Genomic DNA, 22,359 nt, shown 5'->3' on the forward strand with positions numbered 1-22,359 from the left:
GACTTTAAAAAAAGTTTGTAGAGATTCCCAGTAAGCTGTTAGTAATAGTTACCCCTTGGAGAATGGGGTGGGAGTATAAGAAAAAAAGCAGCTTTCATATTTTACACTTCTGTATAATGTGTATTACTTTTAGTAAGCATATACTGCTTTTTGGCGATTTTTAAAAAGGTTTTAATAAGTGTGACATACTCAATGCATGCAACACTGAATAGCCCTAGAAGACAGTAGATTTACATGTACTGATACATAAAGGCATTCACAATCACTGTTAAGTAGAAAAAGACAACTTGTACAAAAATAAACAATCACTGTTATGGAAAAATACAATAAAATTATGTGTACACATATATACTTAGTTGTGTGTGTGTGTGTGTGTGTGTGGCGTGTGTGTGTGTGTGTGTGGGTAGCCCTGGAGGATGGCTACCAAATATTTAGCAGTAATTTTACAGTATTTACTTTTGGGCAGTGATACCATTGTGGGTTTGTGGAGGAGTGACTTATTTTTAATTTTGGCTTTAGGGTTCTGAGGCTATATCATTTTCATAATCATAAAAAACAATATATTTTTAAAATAGCATAACTGAAGAAATTGCTTTGACCAAAAGCAGGACTCTGAGAGTGAGGCAAGATCTGTACAGATATAGAAAAGTTTGTAGGTTGGACAGCAGATAGAAGATTCTGTACTTTTGGCCTGAATTTTCTCAACAAAATTAGTCATCTGGTGAGAGTGTAGGGGAATGGGTGTTGGGGGAGTAGGGACTTTCAGGAAGCTGCAAAGGTCTGAAAGTGTTTGTAAGAGGAAAGACAGAGAAAGGCTTTTGAGGCTAAGTGAGAAACCCTGCCTAAGGTCAAGGTTAGAAATGCCCTAGAGGGGCTGGCACAGTGGCTCACACCTGTAACCCCAGTGCTTTGGGAGGCCAAGGTGGGCGAATCACAGGGTCAAGGGTTCGAGACCAGCCTGGCCAACATGGTGAAACACTGTCTCTACAAAAAATACAAAAAATTAGCCAGGCGTGGTGGTGGGCACCTTTAATCCCAGCTACTCGGGAGGCTGAGGCAGGAGAATCGCTTGAACCGGGAGGCGGAGGTTGCAGTGAGCCAAGACCATGCCACAGGACTCCAGCCTGGGCAACAGAGCAAGTCTCCATCTCAAAAAAAAAAAAAAGAAAGAAAGAAATGTCCTCAGAGGCCAATGTGTGAGGCGGCCAGGAGGGGTTTCCAGCAAACTGAAGAGGGCAGGATTAATCAAGATGGGCCCTAGTGCCTCCACCACAGCCCAGTGTCACCATGATCCAAGAGAAGGCAGAAATACAGCTTTGTAGATGAAATTATCCAATTGAAAACATTGTGCACTCCAGCCTGGGCGAGAGCTAGACTCTGTCTCAAAAAAGAAAAGAAAAGAAAAGAAAAGATTGATAATTAGTTAAACGTTGTTTCAAACACTATCCAGGCCAAACCAAACTTGGGAGCCCATGGCTGCAAGTAGGGGTGGGAAGGAAAGTGTAGTATGCATGCTTTTTTAATAGAACCCTAGGTCTTTTTTCTTCCCCTATTTTTTTTTACAGCCCAACACCTTTTAACCCACTGATGCTTATTTGGGGCAGAGGGTGAGATACAGTTCAGAACAACAAAAAAAGTCATTGAGGTCAGGTACAGTGGCTCGCGCCTGTAATCTTAGCACTTTCAGAGGCTGAGGTGAGAGGATCACTTTAGCCCAGAAGTTAAAGACCAGCCTGGGCAACATAGTGAGACCCTGTCTCTATTATTTTATTTTATTTATTTGTTTATTTAGAGATGGAGTCTTGCTGTGTTGCCCAGGCTGGAGTGCAGTGGTGCAGTCTTGGCTCTCTGCTACATCCACCTCCTGTTCAATCAATTCTCCTACCTGAACCTCCCAAGTAGCTGGGATTACAGGTGCACACCACCACGCCCAGCTAATTTTTGTATTTTTAATAGAGACGGGGGTTTCACCATGCTGGTCAGGCTGGTCTCAAACTCCTGACCTTAAGTGATCCACCCACCTCGGCCTCCCAAAGTGCTGGGATTACAGGTGTGAGCCACCACACCCAGCCTATTATTTTAAAAAAGAATTTTATATAATATAAAAAAGAAGAAGAAAAGAGTCATTGATCAATTATGATGTTCAAAATAGACCTTTCTTAAAAGAACATAGCAGAAACATTAGGTTTGAATTCAAGCTTTCAATGGCAAGAATCAGGTTTGCTTATTCGTTTGTTTGTTTTTTTGTTGTGAGATGGAGTTTCACTCTTGCTGCCCAGGATGGAGTGCAATGGCGAGATCTCGGCTCACTGCAATCTCCGCCTCCCAGGTTCAAGTGGTCCTTCTGCCTCAGCCTCCCGAGTAGCTGGGATTACAGGCATGCCCCACCACACTCAGCTAATTTTGTATTTTTAGTAGAGGCGGAGTTTCTCCATGTTGGTCCGGCGGGTCTCCAACTCCCAACCTCAGGTGATCCATGGGCCTCGGCCTCCCAAAGTGCTGGGATTATAGGCGTGAACCCGGCCAAGAGTCAGGTTTTTAAGAGAAAAAAGAGTTTCCTGCATTCTAAAAATTTCTTCTTAAATATCTAGAACAGGAACCTGGCTCTTTAGAAGCCCATAGGAGAACAAGTTCTGCAAAATATAGACCCAATTTTCCATCAAGGGAAGAATTTGACCAGTTGGGTGGAAGGGGCACTCAGAGAGGAGGAAGGGGTGTTACACAGGAGAGTGAGGCTGGGCTCAGTGGCTCACGCCTGTAATCTTAGCACTTCAGGAGGTGGAGGAAGGAGGACCATCACTTGAGGCCAGGTGTCCAAGACCAGCCTGGAGAACACAGTGAGAACCTGTCTCTACAAAAAAATTTTAAAAGATAGGAGAATGACTCCTAAATCCCTTAGCTAGGTCTGAAGGCATGCAGGGAGGGGAGGGGCTTATGATCTCCTTCCCTCTTGAGTCCCTGGGAGGAAGCCGTCTCCTCCACACTCCTTGCCAGCCATGGGCAGCTGCACCAGAGTAGCAATCTGAGCAGGACAGGTCTAGACAGAGAGAGGACCCGAGCTAGCCTCTCCTTTCATAAGCCTCTCTGTCTCAAGAGGCCGAGAGGGTACTGAATTTCAGGCCTTGGAGGAGGTGGAGAAGAGGAGGTGAGAGGGCTAGCCTGCAAGCCAAGGGTCACTGTGGTGAGGGATGAGAGGACCTTGTGGCTGAGGGCTTTAGGGTGGACTGTCTGGGTGGCAGCAAACTTAGGGAAGTGTGTGTGTGGCAGGTGCAAGCTGAGGTGGGCTGCAATCCTACCACATTTGGAACAAGCAATAGAAACAAGCATTTCAGGTGATTCTGAGGCATGCTAAGATAGGGCACGACCGAACTTGGTTTGCCTGGCTGTGCTGTGGGAAACAAGTGTGCAGCAGGGATGTGGATATTTGTAAAATAATGCTTCCAATTACCCAGTGAACAGACTAAACCCACACTTGGGGTACCAACGAGGGGGCACTCAAAATTGAAAAAAAAAAATTAAGAACACTATATTCTCCCCACTCCTCCTCCCTACCCTCCCTCTGAAGAACACTAAACTAGTCACCTTGAGAACCAAATAAGAAATTGGACTTACTTATAGTTTTGGAATTACCTCTAGAGACAAGGGGTCCAAAATTTTTTCAGCACCTAGGGCATCTAGTCTAGCCCTGATTGTTTTTGAGTTTTTAGAGACAGGGTCTCACTCTGTTGCCCAGGCTGGAGTGCAATGGCATGATCATAGTTTACTGCAACTTCCAACTCTTGGGCTCAAACAGTCCTCCCACTTCAGCCTTCTTGTGTAGCTAGGACTACAGGTGCACGCCACCATGACTAGCTAATTTATTATTTATTTATTTTTTTTTTTGGCAGAGATGGGGTGTCCCTATGTTGTCCGAGCTGGTCTTGAGGTCCTGGCTCCTGGCCTCAAGAGATCCTCCTGCCTTAGCCTCCCAAAGTGTCTGGATTACAGGTGTGAGCCACCAGGTAATCCACCTGTGGATTACAGGTGAGCACCCAGCCTTCCTGATTTTCAAGTGAGTAACTATATACTCTCATCTGGATGAGGTACTCTTATCAGGGATGGGAAATAAAAGGAGGGGTCAACCGGTTACAGTAGGTAGCTAGTCAGGTATGAGCAGGGCAGGAGAGAGCCCGCCGACACACACACCAGGAGTGTTGGGTGACCATCAGGTGATGGTCAGGCTCTTGTTAACTCTCTCGCTAAAGTAATAATTGGTCACACCGGGCACCAGGGAAAGGCCGTCTCCTAATAGATAGAAAATACCTGAAACTGGTGATCAGCAGCTTCCCAATAAGATCTCAGGAGTTGGGCGAGTGGTGAGAAGTAACACAAGACACTGGAAGTATGCCAACATATAAAACCCCAAGTCAAAATGTCAAGCTGTCTTGGTGCTGACAAAATGTCAATGCCCTAGGTGCTGAAAAAATTTTGGACCCCTTGTCTCTAGAGGTAATTCCAAAAGTATAAGTCCAACTTCTTATTTGGACTTCTCTAAATGTCAACCTTCTCTAAATCATTTTAATGAACTTTCACTCCTGCTCTGAAACTTGCTTTGGTCTCTCCCTCTACCTTATGCCCCTCAGTCCCATTCTTTCTTCTGAGGAGGCAAGAATTGAGGTTGCTGTAGCCCCGTATGGATATGGATACATTCTGCCAGTAACAAAGTGTTGGAGGTCTCCATGGGCTCCAAGAGCCCTCAGGGCCACTGGGAGGATGTAAAACAGGCTGTGGCCAGAGCCTCTCTGAGGACAGGCTCTGGGCTATGGCCATGGAGGTGGGTAGCTATGTGGAGCAAGAAAAGGGGACAAAGTTGTTGAAAAGGTCATCAAGGATGAAGCAAGTCATAGGATGGAAAATAGAACCATGAGTTGGGTGCCAAAGTCTTCAGTGAAAGCCAGAGAACTTTCCAGTGCTGAACAGATACTGGATGTGTTCAGTTTACTGAGCCTAACCTTGGACCTTCTACTATTGGACCTTCATCCAATGTAGCCCATAGTCATGTTACATGAAGTAGTAAGTTTATATGAGGGACTAACATAACACTTCCTAACTTGATAAAACTCTGTAAAGTGTGCTAAGGCATGACACATTAGTTATTTTCCTCACATTGGTCAGATTTTAGCAAAATTGGGATTCACATGTGTGATATTAACTCTGTGCTCTACTGTTTCCTGTTAAACACACATATAAATTTCTCCTTTCCCATTTTCCAGCTAACAAAAGGCAACAAGTTATCTTTAGAAAAAAAAATTTTTTTGTTATACTTTAAGTTCTGGGATATATGTGGAGAACATGCAGTTTTGTTACATAGGTATACACGTGCCATGGAGGTTTGCTGCACCCATCAACCCGTCACCCATATTAGGTATTTATCCTAATGCTATCCCTCCCCTAGCCCCCCACCCCCCAACAGGCCCCAATGTGTGATGTTCACCTCCCTGTGTCCATGTGCTCTCATTGTTCAACTCCCGCTTATGAGTGGGAACATGTGGTGTTTGGTTTTCTGTTCCTGTGTTAGTTTGCTGGGAATGATGGTTTCCAGCTTCATCCATGTCCCTGCAAAGGACATGAACTCATCTTTTTTATGGCTGCATAGTATTCCATGGTATATATGTGCCACATTTTCTTTATCCAGTCTATCATTGATGGACATTTAGGTTGGTTCCAAGATTTTGCTATTGTGAATAGCCCACAGTAAACATATGTGTGCATGTGTCTTTATAATAGAATGATTTATAATCCTTTGGGTATATACCCAGTAATGGGATTGCTGGGTCAAATGGTATTTCTAGTTCTAGGTCCTTGAGGAATCACCACACTGTCTTCCACAGTGGTTGATCTAATTTACACTCCCACCAACAGTGTAAAAGCATTCCTATTTCTCTACATCCTCTCCAGCACCTGTTGTTTCCTGACTTTTTAATGATCACCATTCTAACTGGCATGAGATCATATCTCATTGTGGTTTTGATTTGCATTTCTCTAATGACCACTGATGATGAGCTTTTTTTTCATGTTTGTTGACTGCATAAATGTCTTCTTTTGAGAAGTGTCTGTTCATATCCTTCACCCACTTTTTGATGGGGTTGATTTTTTATTTCTTGTAAATTTGTTTAAGTTCTCTTTTTTTTTTTTTTGAGACAGAGTCTTGCTGTGTCACCCAGATTGGAGCACAGTGGCTCAATCTTGGCTCACTGCAACCTCCACCTGCCCAATTCACACCATTCTCCTGCCTCAGCCTCCCAATTAGCTGGGACTACAGGCGCCCACCACCAACCCTGGCTAATTTTTTTGTATTTTTAGTAGAGACAGGATTTCACCATGTTAGCCAGGATGGTCTTGATCTCCTGACCTCGTGATCCACCTGCCTTGGCCTCCCAAAGTGCTGGGATTACAGGCGTGAGCCACCGTGCCTGGCCACTGTTTAAGTTCTTTGTAGATTCTGGATATTAGCCCTTTGTCAGATGGCTAGATTGCAAAAATTTTCTCCCATTCTGTAGGTTGCCTGTTCACTCTGATGATAGTTTCTTTTGCTGTGCAGAAGCTCTTTATTTTAATTAGATCCCATTTGTCGATTTTGGCTTTTGTTGTCATTGCTTTTGGTGTTTTAGACATGAAGTTGAAGGGGCCATTCGTGGTGGCTCACACCTGTAATCCCAGCAGTTTGGGACGTCAAGATGGGTGGATCACCTGAAGTCAGAAGTTCAAGACCAGCCTGGCTGATGTGGTGAAACCCCTTCCCTACTAAAAATATTAAAAAATTAGTCAGGTATGGTGGCAAATGCTTATAGTCCCAGCTACTCGGGAAGCTGAGGCAGGAGAATCACTTGAACCCAGGAGGTGGAGGTTGCAGTGAGCCGAGATCACACCACTGCACTCCAGCCTGGGTGACAGAGTGAGACTCAGTCTCAAAAAAAAAAAAAAAAAAAAGTTGAAAGTAGGCACAAGCTGCCAGGGGATCCAATTCTGTGCATTTTTTATTTGACATTGCAGTAAAAGCTTGCAGAGAAAGCGTTCTACTCAACATCAGTGTCTTTTTTCTTTTAAGTCTCCAGAGAAAATGACTAACCAGGAAAGATTTTTTTTTTAAACTTGTTTTCATTTTCCCTGGGCCAAACTAAGTATTCCTGAGAGAAAACAAACCTTCCCAAGGAATCCAGACTTGGCTCATGATATCTAATACTGAGTGAATTAACATTTTTTTCCTACCAAGGGGAGTAGAAAACAGCCTATAAGAGAATTCATGTTGGTTCCTAGTTAATCTTTAGCTTTACAGTGAGTTAAGCTGTCTTTTCTCCTTAATGATTTAAGTATCCCATACTAAGCTTTCCTGTCAAATAAACTAAAAGTCTGGTTTTATTCTGTTTGGAAGTTTGTAACTAAATATTTATCTATGGTCTGAAGAAAGAGGGAAAAGTCAAGTCGGTTGTGATAGAAAGTGTTTCCACACCCATCAGCAGAAAGTGTTGAAAATGGTGCTATAGTTATTGCTCTAGTAAATGCTCAAGTCTGCCAATGAAGGAGGATTTATTTGTTTTTCCAACAATGTCCATTTAATTTTCTCTAATTTTTATTCTACTTTGCTAATCAAGGCTTCAGCATGATCAGAGACTGCATTGGATCTAATCTAGAAATCTGTGGGGTGAGGGAAGCCCTTGAAAGCAAGCAGTGGCGGTCCTTGATAGAATGGAGTGAGTCCTCAATTATCTATGTAGCTAGAAAGGGAAAGGTTAGTGAAGAAAACCGCAGATAATATAGAAATCCTTTTTATTTCTTTTGGCTTCTCATACACACACACACACACACACACACACACACACACGTTTATATCACACAGCAATGTGCCATGGTTGCAGGTTGTTTACCGGGTCCGGAGGAGGATTTTGCCAGGACTGCTTTCCTTTCTCCTTGGAATCTTCAGAGAGGGGAGAGAGGGTTGTGTTGGGATTTGGGGGTTCTTCGGGTGAACTTGAGAGAACTGCTAAGGTCTCTTGAGTAGAAAGGTTTATATTACACTTTAAACCAGGTAAATTATTTTCCTATTGTTGCTGTAACCAATTGCCACAAATATAATGGCTTTTAAAAACACACATATTGGATATCTTACAGTTCTGGAGATCAGATGCCCAAAATGGGTCTTGCAGGCTAAAATCAAGGTGTTGGCAGGTCTGTGTTCCTTTCTGGAGGCTCTAGAAGAGGATCTATCTTCCTGCCTTTTCCAGCTTCTAGTGCCACATGCATGCCCCATTTTCTTTTCTTTCTTTCTTTTTTTTTTTTTTTTTTTTTTGAGACAGAGTCTTGCTCTGTCTCCCAGGCTGGAGTGCAGTGGTGCAATCTTGGCTCACTGCAACCTCCACCTCCCAAGTTCAAGCAATTCTCCCACCTCATCCTCCTGAGTAGCTGGGATTACAGGTGCACATCCCCATGCCCAGCTAATTTTTGTATTTTTAGTAGAGATGGGGTTTCACCATGTTGGCCAGGCTGGTCTCAAGCTCCTGACCTCAGGTGATCTGCCCACCTCAGCCTCCCAAAGTGCAGGGATGACAGGCGTGAGCTGCCGCCCTGGCCTCATGCCCCCATTTCCAACAAGCATCACTCCAACTCCTGCTTCTGTTATCATGTGTCCTTTTTCTGACTTTGATCCCCTTGTCCCTCTTCAAAAGACACCCGTGAATAAAGCAGGCCTACTGGACAATCTGTATAATCTTGCCATGTCAACATCTTAATTTAATCATGTTAGCAAAGTCTCTTTTGCCATGGAAGGTAACATAGTCACAGATTTCAGGGCTAAGAACGTAGACATTGTTCAGGCTACCACACCAAGACCAGCCAGGTTTTCTCAAACCTGGGGCTGATCCTGGTCTTCAGTCACCAGAGCAAGTTTAACCTGGGCTAGGGCTTTTAGGGGTTCAGGCTACCGCAGCACACCATAGCACCTTCTGCTAGGTCCTTCACCCACTTCATGGCCTGCTTCTGGCTCTAATGCATCCAAGCAGCTGGAATGTAATTAAGCAGCTGTGGGAAAGAGCTCTCAAGTCACTGCAAAATACTTGTAGCCTCAGCGTAATAGATATGGCGAATAAGCATAAAGGGCAACATAATGAAAATGTATTTCTATTTTTGTCTCCCACTGTCTTTTTATTATTATTATTATTATTTTTCTCAGATATTTACTCTGAGAACCTGGTTGACCTCCAGCAGGTAAAATTCACAAAAGTAACTGGGTCCCTCTGGAGTTTTCTTCTCAGACTTGTTCACACTGAGCCTCCAGCAGGTCATCAATTACAGTTCTGGTTTACCTGCCTGGCATAGGTTCCACTGTCTTTTTAAAACTTGTTCAGGGAAGGGGTGATCCTGCCCCTGCCTCCATGAGTGTAGGCCTCAACTGGGAGCACTGTTAATATTTCAAGCAGGAGAGTTCTTGGGTTACTGGGATATAGAGCATCTCAGGCCCTTGTCCTCTAAATGCCAAGAGTATCCTCCCTGCCAATCATTGTGACAATCAAGACACACTCCAACATATTTCTGAATGATCTCTAGGGAGGTGGTACTGCCAGAAAACCCGGGCAGCCCCATGACTTCGTTCATTCTCAGGTCCTCAGGGAGTAATTGTTTCATGGTCCCAGCAGGTCTTTACTCAGCCATTAGAATACCTGATCCAGTGTGAAACCCAAAACTCCCAGGGGTTTAGGGCTGCTGTTGGGGAATATCCGCAGGAGGGAAGGGAACTTTCAAAGTTAGCCCACTCCCTCATCCCTGCTTACTCACCTGAGTGGGCAAAACTGGGGAAACAGAATCAGAGAAGTTTCTGAGTTTCTTATTGATGGCTTGATCACAAACCACCTTTTCTTTTGTGGAAAGTTTTGTGGGTTTTTAGAGTCCCATCACTGAGAATGCATCCACCCTCAAGGCCATGCCCGCTTGACCCCTGGTTCCGTGGTACCCCACCCCATCCCACACACAGGCCTCACCCCCCTCTAGGGTAGGGAGTTCAGAAGTCAGGACACTGCTTCTTCATTCTGCGTATGGCAGCCCAGAGGCTCACTTTGGAATATCACATCTATTGCAGCTTGTTACCTAGTGGAAACTTCCATTTTAACATTCTATTGTAGTCAAGAATTAAGACAATTATTTCAAAACAAATCATTTATAGCTGATTCTTCCATGACTGAGGACCTCTGGGTGTCTGAGTTTCCACAGCATTGTCAAGTACATACAACTCACTTTTATAAGCTAATAACTTTCCAAACTGAATTTTGAAGACAATACTTGAAATGCCCTTTTGTCTGGAAGAATGTGTAAGACATTTTTTTTCTCCAGTTTTGACTCTGTTCTCACTGTGATGAATTCTGAAAGCTTTCTTAACCTTGCTGCTTTATTTTCCAGTCCCCTCAAAATGGATATTTGGGGACCCACAGGTAACTTCTCATTCATGTTGTTTTCTGACTTTAAAAAAGCATTTTAAAATGTCTGGAACATAGAAGAGTGAATGACTCAAATCTGATGAAAATATAATGACCTGTTTTGCTTCTACATGTAGCATTTCACTGCTTACAACACATCTACACATAGATTTTCTTTTTTGATTTTCTTTTTAGATTTTCTTTTTTGAGGTAAAGAGGAGGCAAGTCCTATTTTATAGATGAAGTGTTCACAGTGGACAAATAAGTAGGTATTATTATCATCCCCAAGAAACTAAGGCTCAGAAAAGTTAAGTGATTTACCCAAAGTCACACAGCCAGTAAGTGTGCCCTCAAGATACATGCCCTTCTTGCTGTGCCATACATCTAGCCTTCTCTCTTGAACTAGAACCTGATCAGTTGCTCATAAAACACTTTAATATTCACCCTATATGGGAAAGGAAAGGTTTGGGTCTCTCTGTTTTATTGAATGTTAATGCCAGCAGAAAGCCAGATGGCCAAAAGAAGTAGTTTTTTATGGTTCTCAATTTTGGCATTGAAGGGCAAGTGAATAGGAACATGAATTTGAGGAAATAGCAGTGCAAGTCTTCCCACGAGGCATCACAGGTCTTTGTGAAATGAGTACTTTGGGACCAATCAAGCCAAGATAAACACTGAATCATTTCAAGTGAGACAAACACAATCCCCGTGTCTCTATTTTGCTAATTAGGAGCCCAGAGCACAAAGCTCACAGGACTGGTGGTGTCAGATTAAATTCTGGAGCATTCCCATAAACATTTCCAGAGACCTCCCCTGCCCTTTGTCAACTGCACATTAAACAGCTTTCTCAGCCCAAGGAGCCTCTTCCTTTGCAGACCTCCTGCTGGGTGAGACCTTCTACCGAGGATTTCTCTCTTTACCTTTAGTTTTTGGAAAGCCCTTAGCTCCATTTGTTACAGTTATGTTCTGCCTGAGTACTCAGACTTCCCCTAGTCCTTTGTACCTGAAGTTTTATAGCTCTTCTTCACTCTTCTACCCTGTCTAGCACTTCATAAAGCTGTGTTCTTTGTTGCCTTTATGTACATTCAAATACTACTACTATCCAGGCTTTATAAATCACTGAGTTATGGAAACCAACTGTGTAATGCACATTCAGATGATGATGTTTTACTGGTCACAGGAGATTCTTAAGGGCAAAGTATTTAGCATTAGCACCCAAAGTGGCAAAGACTGGTTAATACTATTCAGAGGACCCTATCTAAGAGATTGAGGTGGTGATTATAATGGGGAAGAAGTAAAAAAAAGACAAGGTAAGCTTCAAATCTCCACAATTCCCCACAAGGAAACCTCTCTTCTCTGAGCTCTATAACATCACTTCAAAGCAATTTTACAGCATAAATTATTCTGGTCAGTATGATAATAATAACGTCATGCCCTTCAGAGCAATTGATGATGGAGTTTTTCCCTGGGATCATGGAAAAACTCATCCCCAGTGGCTATTTACCATCAAAGTGGGTAATATACAGACTTGAGGTTTACAGAAGCAGGTCTGCATTATCCAGGGATGGAGTTCACGCCAACCTGAGTAGCGGCTCTTTCAGATTGTCAGCGAAAAAAGCTTAAATATCCTGCTTTCAAATTCCAACAGTACCTAACCCGTCCACGTTGTTGGGGTTGCTGCCAGCTGAGGACAGCTGGTTCACCTGATTGGACCTGAAAGGTGCTTTCTTTCCTATCAGCTTAGCCCATGAGAGGCAGAAGCTGCTTGTCTTTCAGTGGGATGATCCGGAGTCAGGTGTCACTAGTCAGTACACTTGGACCGGGCTTCCCCAAGGGTTCAAGAACTCCCCCACCATCTTCGGGGAGGCGTTGGCTCGAGACCTCCAGAAGTTTCTCACCAGAGACCTAGGCTGCGTTTTGCTCCACGAAGTTGATGACCTTCTGCTGGGACACCCCACTACAGTGGGGTGCGCCAACGGAACAGATGACCTACACCAGCACATGGAGGACTGTGGGTATAAGGTGTCCAAGAAGAAAGCTCAGATCTGCCGATAGCAGTTACGCTGCTTGGGATTTACTATCCGACGGGTCAGAACGCAGCCTGGGATCAGAAAGAAAGCAGGTCATTTGCAATCTAGCGGAGCCTAAGAGCAGAAGGCAGGTGAGAGAATTCTTAGGAGCTGTGGGGTTTTGTTGACTGTGGATCCCAAACTTTGCAGTAATAGCCAAGAATTTGTATGAGGTCACAAATGGGGTGGGGACCGGGAAACTTTGGAATGGGGATCCCAACAACAGCAAGATTTTCATGAGTTAAAGGAAAAACTTCTGGTAGCTCCAGCCCTGGGGCTACCTGATCTGACAAAGCCTTTTCCATTGTATGCATCAGAGAGAGAAAAGATGGCAGCTGGACTTTGAACCCAAACTGTGGGGCCCTGGCTGAGGCCGGTGGCCTACCTCTCTAAACAACTAGACGGGGTTTCTAAAGGATGGCCCCCCTGTTTGAGGGCCTTGGCAGCAACTGCCCTGCTAGGACAAGAAGCAAATAAGCTGATTCTTGGGCAAAACCTGAACATAAAGGCCTCCCATGCTGTGGTGACTTTAATGAATACTAAAGGACATCGTTGGCTAACGAATGCCAGACTCACCAAGTACCAAACTTTGCTCTGTGAAAATCCCCGTATAACCATTGAAGTTTGTAACACCCTACACCCCGCCACCTTGCTCCCGGTATCAGAGAGCCCTGTGGAGCCTGACTGTGTAGAAGTGTTGGACTCAGTTGACGCTGGCAGACCTGACCTCTGGGACCAGACTTGGGCATCAGTAGACTGGGAACTGTACGTGGATGGGAGCAGCTTCTTCAACCCCCAAGGAGAGAGAGGTGCAGGGTATGCCGTGGTAACTCTGGACACTGTTGTTGAAGCCAGATCGTTGCCCCAGGGCACTTCAGCCCAGAAAGCTGAACTCATTGCTTTCATTCGGGCCTTAGAACTCAGTGAGGGTGAGACTGTAAACATTTACACTGATTCTCGGTATGTCTTTTTAACCCTTCAAGTGCATGGAGCATGATAGAAAGAAAAGGGCCTATTGAACTCTGGGGGAAAAGACAGAAAATATCAACAAGAAATCTTGCAATTATTAGAAGCAGTATGGAAACCCCACAAGGTGGCAGTTGTGCATTGCAGAGGACACCAGCGAGCTTCCACCTTGCTGCGTTTGGGGAATTCGCGCACTGCCTCAGAGGCTCGAAAAGCAGCATCTGCCCCCTTCCGGGCATCAGTGCTCCCTCAAGCACCTGATCTTGGACCTATTTCTAAAGAAGAAAAGGACTTTCTCCAGGTAGAGGGAAGGACAAGTGATGCAGGAAGGATGGATTCGGTTACCAGATGGGAGAGTAGCTGTGCCACACTTGCTATGAGGTGCAGTTGTACTGGCTGTGCATGAAACCACCCATGTAGTTCAGGAGTCACTGGAAAAGTTGTTAGGCCGGTATTTGTACATCTCGCATTTGTCAGCCCTCGCCAAAACGGTGAGGTAGTGGTGTGTTACCTGCCAACAGCATAATGCGAGGCAAGGTTCAGCCGTTCCACCCAGCATACAAGCTTACGGAGCAGCCCGCTTTGAAAATCTCCAGGTAGACTTCACAGAGATGCCAAAGTGTGGAGGTAACAAGTATTTACCAGTTCTTGGGCGTACCTACTCTGGGTGGGTGTAGGCTTATCTAACACAAACTGAGAAAGCTCATGAAGTAACCCCTGTGCTTCTTCGAGATCTCATTCCTAGATTTCGACTGGCCTTACGGATCGGCTCAGATAACGGGCCTGCGTTTTTGGCTGCCTTGGTACAGAAGATGGCAAAGGCATTGGGGATCACACGGAAACTGCATGCCGCCTCCCGGCCTCAGAGTTCCAGAAAGGTGGAGCAGATGAATCGGACTATCAAAAATAGTACTATTGTCTTCCCCGCTGGATATTTAAAACAACACCACAAGCAAGGGGCGTCAAACCATCTGCTAAATTTGAGGGAACGTTATCCTCTCCCCACTCCCCCGGCCCCAGATATTAGAGACAATAACACAGGGGTAATGTACACCCACTGCTTTATTGGGAGTAATATCATCCTGTCCCTTCTTGGATATTAGGAACATTATTACATTGTGCGGGAATGCCTGTCCCGAAAATCAATGGAATGTCATCCTGTGCCTCCATGGCTATGACGAACAATATCACGGGGGATGTACAACTTCTAAGATATTGGCAGTGATATCATCCTCTCCCCTCTGGAAGTTAGGGACAATATCACAGGGGTAGTGTACAGCCTCTGAGATGTTGGAACTAATATCATCCTCCCACCCACTGGATATTAAAAACCATATCACAAGGGGCATGTACACACACTTTGATATTGGTATTAATACCATCGTCTCCCTCTTTGGATAATCCGTGCCATATTTCAGGTGGGGTATACACCACCTACAATATTGGAAGTAATATGATTTTCTCCACCCCCCGGATATCAGAAACAATATCACAGGGGGGTGTCAACAACCCCTGCGATATTTGCAGTCATATCATCGTCTCCTCTTACGAATATTAAGAACAATATCGTAGGGGTGGGGGGTGTACACCCCCTTTCATATTTGATATCATCCTCTTCCCCCCTGGATATTAGGAACAATATCAGGAAGGGATGTACAGATCCTGTGAACTTTGCTGTCATATAATTGTCTCTCCCCTAGATATTAGGACAAATGTCACTGGGGATGTGAACAGCCCTGCGATATTGGGAGTAGTATCATCCTCTCCCCCCTTGCATATTGGGAACAACATCATAGGTGGGGTGTACTGCCTCTGCGATATTGGGAGTACAATTATCCTCTCTTCCCCTGGACATTAGGAAGGGTATCAGAGGGGGAGGGTGTACATTCTCTGCCATATTCAACGTAACCTTATCCTCTCCCTCCCAGGGTATTCAGAACAATAGGACAGGAGGGATGTACACCCCCTGCGATATTGAGAGTCATATCATCCTCTTTTGCTCTGGATATTAAAAACAATATCACAGGGTTATGTACACCCCCTGCGACATTGGGAGTAATATCATCCTCTCTCCTTGTAGATATTAGGAAGAGTATCACAGGGCTGTGTAAACCCCCTGCGGTATTGGGAGTAATATCATCCTCTCTCCCTCTGGATATTAGGAAGATTTTCACAGGGGTGTGTACTCCCCCTGCGATATTGGCAGTAATATCGTCCTCTCCACTCAGGAAATGACTAAAAGGTCACGGGGGTTGTACTCCCCCTGCGATATTGGGAGTAATGTCATCCTCCCCAAACCTGGATGTTAGCAACAAGATCACAGAGGGGGTGTACACACGCACCTTGCGACATTGGAAATAATAATGATCCTCTCCCCACCTAGATATTGGGAAAGATATCACAGCGCGAGTATACATTTCTGACACAGTTGGAAGTAATATCATTCTTTTCATTTCTGGATATTAGGAAGAATATCACAGGGGTGCTGTACAATTACTTCGATATTGGGAGTAATATCATCCTCTATTTTCCTGGATATTGGGCCCAAAAACACAAAAAGGTGTACAAACCCTGCGATATTGGGAGTAACAGCACACTCTCCTTCCCCGGATGTTAGAAAACAATATCATCAGGGCTGAACACCCCCTGCGATAATGGGAGTCATATTGACTCTTTCACAGGCCATTTGGAACAATATCACAGGGGGTGTTTACAAACAGGGGTGGTGTACACCCCCTGGGATATTGGGAGTAACATCATTCTCTCCACCTCCGGATATTAAGAACAATATCCTGGCGGGAGGTGATACACCCCCAGTGATATTGGGAATAATGTCATCCTCTCCTTCCCTGTATTCGGAACAATATCACAAGGGGGTGTACACCTTCCATGATATTGGAAGCAATAAAGCAATATCATCCTCTCCCTCACTGGATATTAGAGAAAAATATCACTCATGGTGTACAACCACTGTAATATTAGGAAGAATATTACAGGGTGTACACCCACTCTGACTTTAGGAGAAATAGTTCCCTCAAATGTCACAAATAATTCCACAGGATACACACTGATATCTCCCTAGGATATTACAAATGCTATCACAGGGTGTACACCCACTGTGATAACAGGAGTGATATCTCCCTAGGATATTATGAGTAACATCACAGAATGTACACCTATGGTGTGCACCCACGGTGACATTAGGTGTAATATCAACCCAGGACATAACCAATAAGACCACAGGGAGTACATACATGATGTACACCCACAGTGATGTTATGAGAACTATCTCCCTAGGTTAATACGAATAACATCGCAGAGTGGACACACATGGTATACACCCACTGTGGCACTGGGACTAATAATTTTCTAAGATATTACGAATAGCATCACAGAATAGAAACACATGGTGTACACCCACTGTAACACAAGGTGTAATTTCTCCCTAGGATATTACGAGTAACATCTCAGTGCGTACACACATGGTAAACACCCACTGTGACATTAAGGGTAATATCCCCCTAGGATATTACCAATAACATCACAGGGTGTCCACCCATGGTGTACACGCTCTGTGATGTTAGGGATAATAACTCCCTAGGATATGATGAATAATACCACAGGGTGTACAGAAACTGTGATATTAGAGGTAATATCGCTCTAGGATATTATGAATAATATCACAGGGTGTACACCCACTGTGATACTGGGAGCAATATCTCTCTAGGATAGTACAAATAATATCACAGAGTGGACACCCACTGTGATATTAGGAGAAATATCTCTCTGGGATATTACAAATCATATCACAGAGTGTACACGCATGGTGTACATCCACTTTGATATTAGGAGTAATATCTTCCTAGGACATTACAAATAACATCGCAGAGTGTACACCCACTGTAATATTAGGAATCGTATTTCCCTAGGTGATTACAAATACTATCACAGGGTGTACACCCACTGTGATATTAGGAGTAATATCCTCCTAGGGTATTACAAATAATTTCACAGTGTGTACACACATGGTGTACACTCACTGTGATATTAGGAGTAATATCTACCTAGTGGATAACAACTAACATCGCAGGGTGTACACCCACCTTGATATTAGCTGTAATATTTTTCTAAGTTGTTACAAATAAGATCACAGGGTGTGCAAACATGGTGTACTCTCGCTGTGATATCAGGAGTCGTATCCCTGTAATATATTATGAATAATATCACAGGTCGTACACCCACTGTATTATTAGGAGTGATATCTCTGTAGGATATTACAATTAATATCACAGGGTGTAGAGCCACCGTGATATTAGGAGCAATATCTTTCTAGGATATTACAAATAATATCACAGGGTGTACGCCCACTCTGCTGTCAGGAGCAATATCTCCCTAGGATATCAAAAATCCTATCACAGGGTGTCTAATCTCTGCCTTCCAGGTTCTAAGGGATTCTCCTGCTTCAGCCTCCTGAGTAGCTAGGGTTACCCGCCAGCACGCCCGGCTAATTTTTTTTTATTTTCACTGGAGATGGGGTTTCACCACGTTGGCCAGGCTGGTCTGGAACTCCTGACCTCAGGTGATCCATCAGCCTCGGCCACCCAAAGTGCTGGGATTACAGGTGTGAGCCATGGCGCTCGGCCAAGAGTTATATATTCAATTCATTTGGAAACACAGCTCCCATATTTGAGTGTGCATGTACTTTTATGAAGAAATGATGTCAGAAAACCTAAGGATGATAATAAATATGAAAAGTAACAGGCATGTGAAAAGGTGTTCCGATGGAGAACTCTAAGGTTCGATTTCGTTTTTAGATAATGGGGTCCTAGCTCTTGTGTCGTCCTTTTACATATTCTACGTCAAAGGAATTTGTAGCACGGTGTCAGAATAAAACAGAGTGTATTTCACTGCTTCTTAATTTCTTTCAATTAGACTGAGATCTTTTTCTTAAAGAGAGAAGGACATTTTCATTGCATTGTATTTTTTCTGAAAAGAGTAGGCCGTATTTTACTGAGATTACGGATTTGGTCTTCTAATATTCTTCAGTGGATTTTCTCTAAAGTAGTATGCACAGAAAGACTTGTATAGCAAAACAGTAAACCACGTAATAATTCTGAGATTTTTGGATTTGTCACAACTGAGAAACATTGCTGGCTGTGTATGGTCCGCAAGTGTGAAAATGTTCCTTGTGAGTTGCTTGCATCCAGCATTAAGGGCTGGTTTTTATCTTTTATTTTTCCAATCCTCTTTCCTTCTCAAGGTGTCCAAGACACACGGAGCCACGGAATCTCACAGGTGTCTGAGAATTCCTCCTCCTGGGACTCTCAGAGGATCCAGAACTGCAGCCGGTCCTCGCTTTGCTGTCCCTGTCCCTGTCCATGTATCTGGTCACGGTGCTGAGGAACCTGCTCAGCATCCTGGCTGTCAGCTCTGACTCCCCTCCACACCCCCGTGTACTTCTTCCTCTCCAACCTGTGCTGGGCTGACATCGGTTTCACCTCGCCCATGGTTCCCAAGATGATTGTGGACATGCAGTCGCATAGCAGAGTCATCTCTCATGCGGGCTGCCTGGCACAGATGTCTTTCTTGGTCCTTTTTGCATGTATAGAAGACATGCTCCTGACTGTGATGGCCTATGACAGCTTTGTAGCCATCTGTCACCCTCTGCACTACCCAGTCATCATGAATCCTCACCTCTGTGTCTTCTTCGTTTTGGTATCCTTTTTCCTTAGCCTGTTGGATTCCCAGCTGCACGGTTGGATTGTGTTACAATTCACCATCATCAAGAATGTGGAAATCTCTAATTTTGTCTGTGACCCCTCTCAACTTCTCAAACTTGCCTGTTCTGACAGCGTCACCAATAGCATATTCATATATTTTGATAGTACTATGTTTGGTTTTCTTCCCATTTCAGGGATCCTTTTGTCTTACTATAAAATTGTCCCCTCCATTCTAAGGATGTCATCGTCAGATGGGAAGTATAAAGCCTTCGCCACCTGTGGCTCTCACCTAGCAGTTGTTTGCTGATTTGATGGAACAGGCATTGGCATGTACCTGACTTCAGCTGTGTCACCACCCCCCAGGGATGGTGTGGCGGCGTCAGTGATGTACGCTCTGGTCACCCCCATGCTGAACCTTTTCATCTACAGCCTGAGAAACAGGGACATACAAAGTGCCCTGCGGAGGCTGCGCAGAAGAACAGTGGAATCTCATGATCTGTTCCATCCTTTTTCTTGTGTAGGTGAGAAAGGGCAACCACATTAAATCTCTGCATCTGCAAATCCTGCCCCTTAGTCACATTCTTTTTGTGGCTTGATGGCTTTTATTCCTTTCTGCATTTCCTTTGTGAACATTGCTTTCTTCGTTATGCCTTTAACTGGAATGGGTGAGTATTCTGGGATCCTCTGTTTAGCAGGAACCTCATGACAGAATCCTCTATACCTAGGCGGCCTCTTTTAGTTTCTGAGCAATAACCCTGTCATCCAGGTGGAATCACAACCATCTTTTTATATACACGAAGTCCTCTCTTCATTTTGGAATTCCCTGAAGACTGACTTTATGGAAACAATGTACAGCAGGTCCTCCAACACCACTGGTTGTTCGAAGTTGTGTAGTTATACTGTTGATGAAAAATAAGTGGTTTCACTATACATCATTTTGCTTCAAGGTGAAGTTTCCAAGAGACTTTCAAAGATGTTAAGTGAGGACATACTGTAAATCAAATTCATATCCTCTTCCAGAGTTCATGTGGAATTTCTTTATAAACTGCTTCTAGAGAATCGATTTAGGCAGGTTATGTGTAGAGATCCAGGTCGCCGTTCCTCAATCTTGGCTTTGAGTCAAATCACCTGGGGAGCTTACAAATGGTGAGACCTGGGTCTCAATACCTGAGGTTCTGATTTCCTTGCACCTATGTGAGTATGTGGATTTTTTTTCTTTTTCTTTTAAACCACCAGAGGTGGTTCCAATGACGAAGTTTTTAGAGGCATCAAGCTCCAATGAGTAAGAACAGAAATTAATTGTGATATGATTTCCTCAAATATTATCTTCAAATGCGTTGTCCATCAACAGCATACAAATGTTTAGTATGCTGTTTTTTCTTACCATTTCGCATTTTCTATTTCTTTCTTTTCCTTTCTTTTTTTTTTTTTTTTTTTCGAGTCAGAGTTTCACTCTTGTTGCCAGGGCTGGAGTTCAATGGCAAGGTCTCGGCTCACTGCATCCTCTGCCTCCCGTATTCAAGCAAGTCTCCTGTCTCAGCCTTCCAAGTAGCTGGGATTACAGGCATGCGCTACCATGCCCGGCTAATTTTTTTTTTTTTTTGTATTGTTAGTAGAGACAGTGTTTCTCCGTTTTGGTCAGGCTGGCCTTGAACTTCCGACCTCAGGTGATCCGCCCGCTTCCGCCTCCCAAATTGCTGGGATTACAGGTGTGAGCGACCGCGCCCAGCCACCACTTAGCATTTACATTTTACATTTGTTGAAGTTATAGATTTATACACACATTGATTGCTGCTTTGTTATACACTTGCATATACCTAAGATGGGAAATAGAAAAGAATAAAATGGGCACAGTATCCCTGAAGTTTCACATTCCGAGACATTTTAAAAATATTTGCTCTTTAGAAATTTGTTTCAATTAAGGAACTGTGGTATACACACCCAATGAAGTATTATTCAGCCTAAAAAGGAAGAAAATCCTCTCTGCTGCAGACAAAATGGATGAGATTGCATGTCTGTATATTAAATGAAAGAAGCCAGGCACAGAATGACAAATATTTCATGTCCTCACTTCTATGTAGAAAGAAAAAAGGAAACCTTGGCCAGGTGTGGTGGCTCAGGCCTGTAATCCCAGCACTTTGGGAGGCCGAGTCGCACGGATCACTTGAGTCCAGGAGTTCGAGACCTGCCTGGCCAACATGGTGAAACCCCGTCTCTACGGAAAACACAAACAATTAGCCGGGCGTGGTGACGCGTGCCTGTAGTCTCAGCTACTGGGAGGGCCGAGGCCCAAGAAGCGCTTGAACTCGGGAGGCGGAGGTGGCAGTGGGCCCGGATTGTGCCTGTGTACTCCAACCTGAGCAATAGAAAGAGACGCCATCACACACCTACACACAAAAGGAATCTCAGGAAGGTGGAAAGTCTAAAGGTGGTTAGCAGACGCTAGGAAGAAAAGGGGTGGGATGGGGAATGAAGAGAAGGGGATAATTGGGTCCCAAAATACAGAAAGATGGAATAAGTGAGTTCTAGTGTTTGACAGCACAGTATGAAAATTTTAGTTCACAAGAATTTCTTGCATATTTCCAGATGCTTTGGTAAGAAGCTTCCTAACTTTCTCCTTATGCTGGTTTCTCAGCTATTCTCTTTCTGCTCTTGAAATCATGCTGGTTTTTTTGTTTTTGGTTTTTTGTTTTGAGACGGAGTTTTGCGCTTGTTTCACAGGCTGGAGTGTAATGGTGCAATCTTGGCTCACCGCAACCTCTGCCTCCTGGGTTCAAGCGATTGTCCTGCCTCCACCTCCCAAACAGCTGGGATTACAGGCATGCCCCAGCACGCCCAGCTAATGTTGTATTTGTAGTAGAGATGGAAGTTTCTTCCTGTGGGTCAGGCTGGTCTTGAACCCCTGACCTCAGGTGATCCAAACGTCTCGGCCTCCCAAAGGGCTGGGATGACAGGCGTGAGCAACCGCGCCCGGCCCATGCTGTATCCTTGTCTGTTGTCTGTTGTTGTTTGTTTGTTTTTGAGCCCAGAAATAACTTCTCCCCTATATGTTCAAATGATTTTTCACAGGAGTGCTAAGAAAGTTCATTGGTGGAAAAGTAGCCTTTTCAAGAAATGGTGTTGGAGAAACTTGATTTCCACATGCAGAAGAAGGAAGGTGGACCC

At 44.2% G+C, this 22,359-nt stretch overlaps 1 protein-coding gene and 1 pseudogene across 1 annotated transcript in view; both read left to right on the forward strand.

Annotated features, from left to right (window-relative positions):
- Nucleotides 1-22,359, forward strand: part of DAPL1 (death associated protein like 1) — a 67,352-nt gene that overhangs the window by 39,578 nt on the left and 5,415 nt on the right. The gene's annotated exons all lie outside the window — the stretch shown is intronic.
- LOC100976885 (putative gustatory receptor clone PTE01) lies at nucleotides 14,000-19,819 on the forward strand (annotated as a pseudogene).

The sequence above is a fragment of the Pan paniscus genome, chromosome 13 (assembly GCF_029289425.2).
Source record: "Pan paniscus chromosome 13, NHGRI_mPanPan1-v2.0_pri, whole genome shotgun sequence".
NCBI lineage: Eukaryota > Metazoa > Chordata > Mammalia > Primates > Hominidae > Pan > Pan paniscus.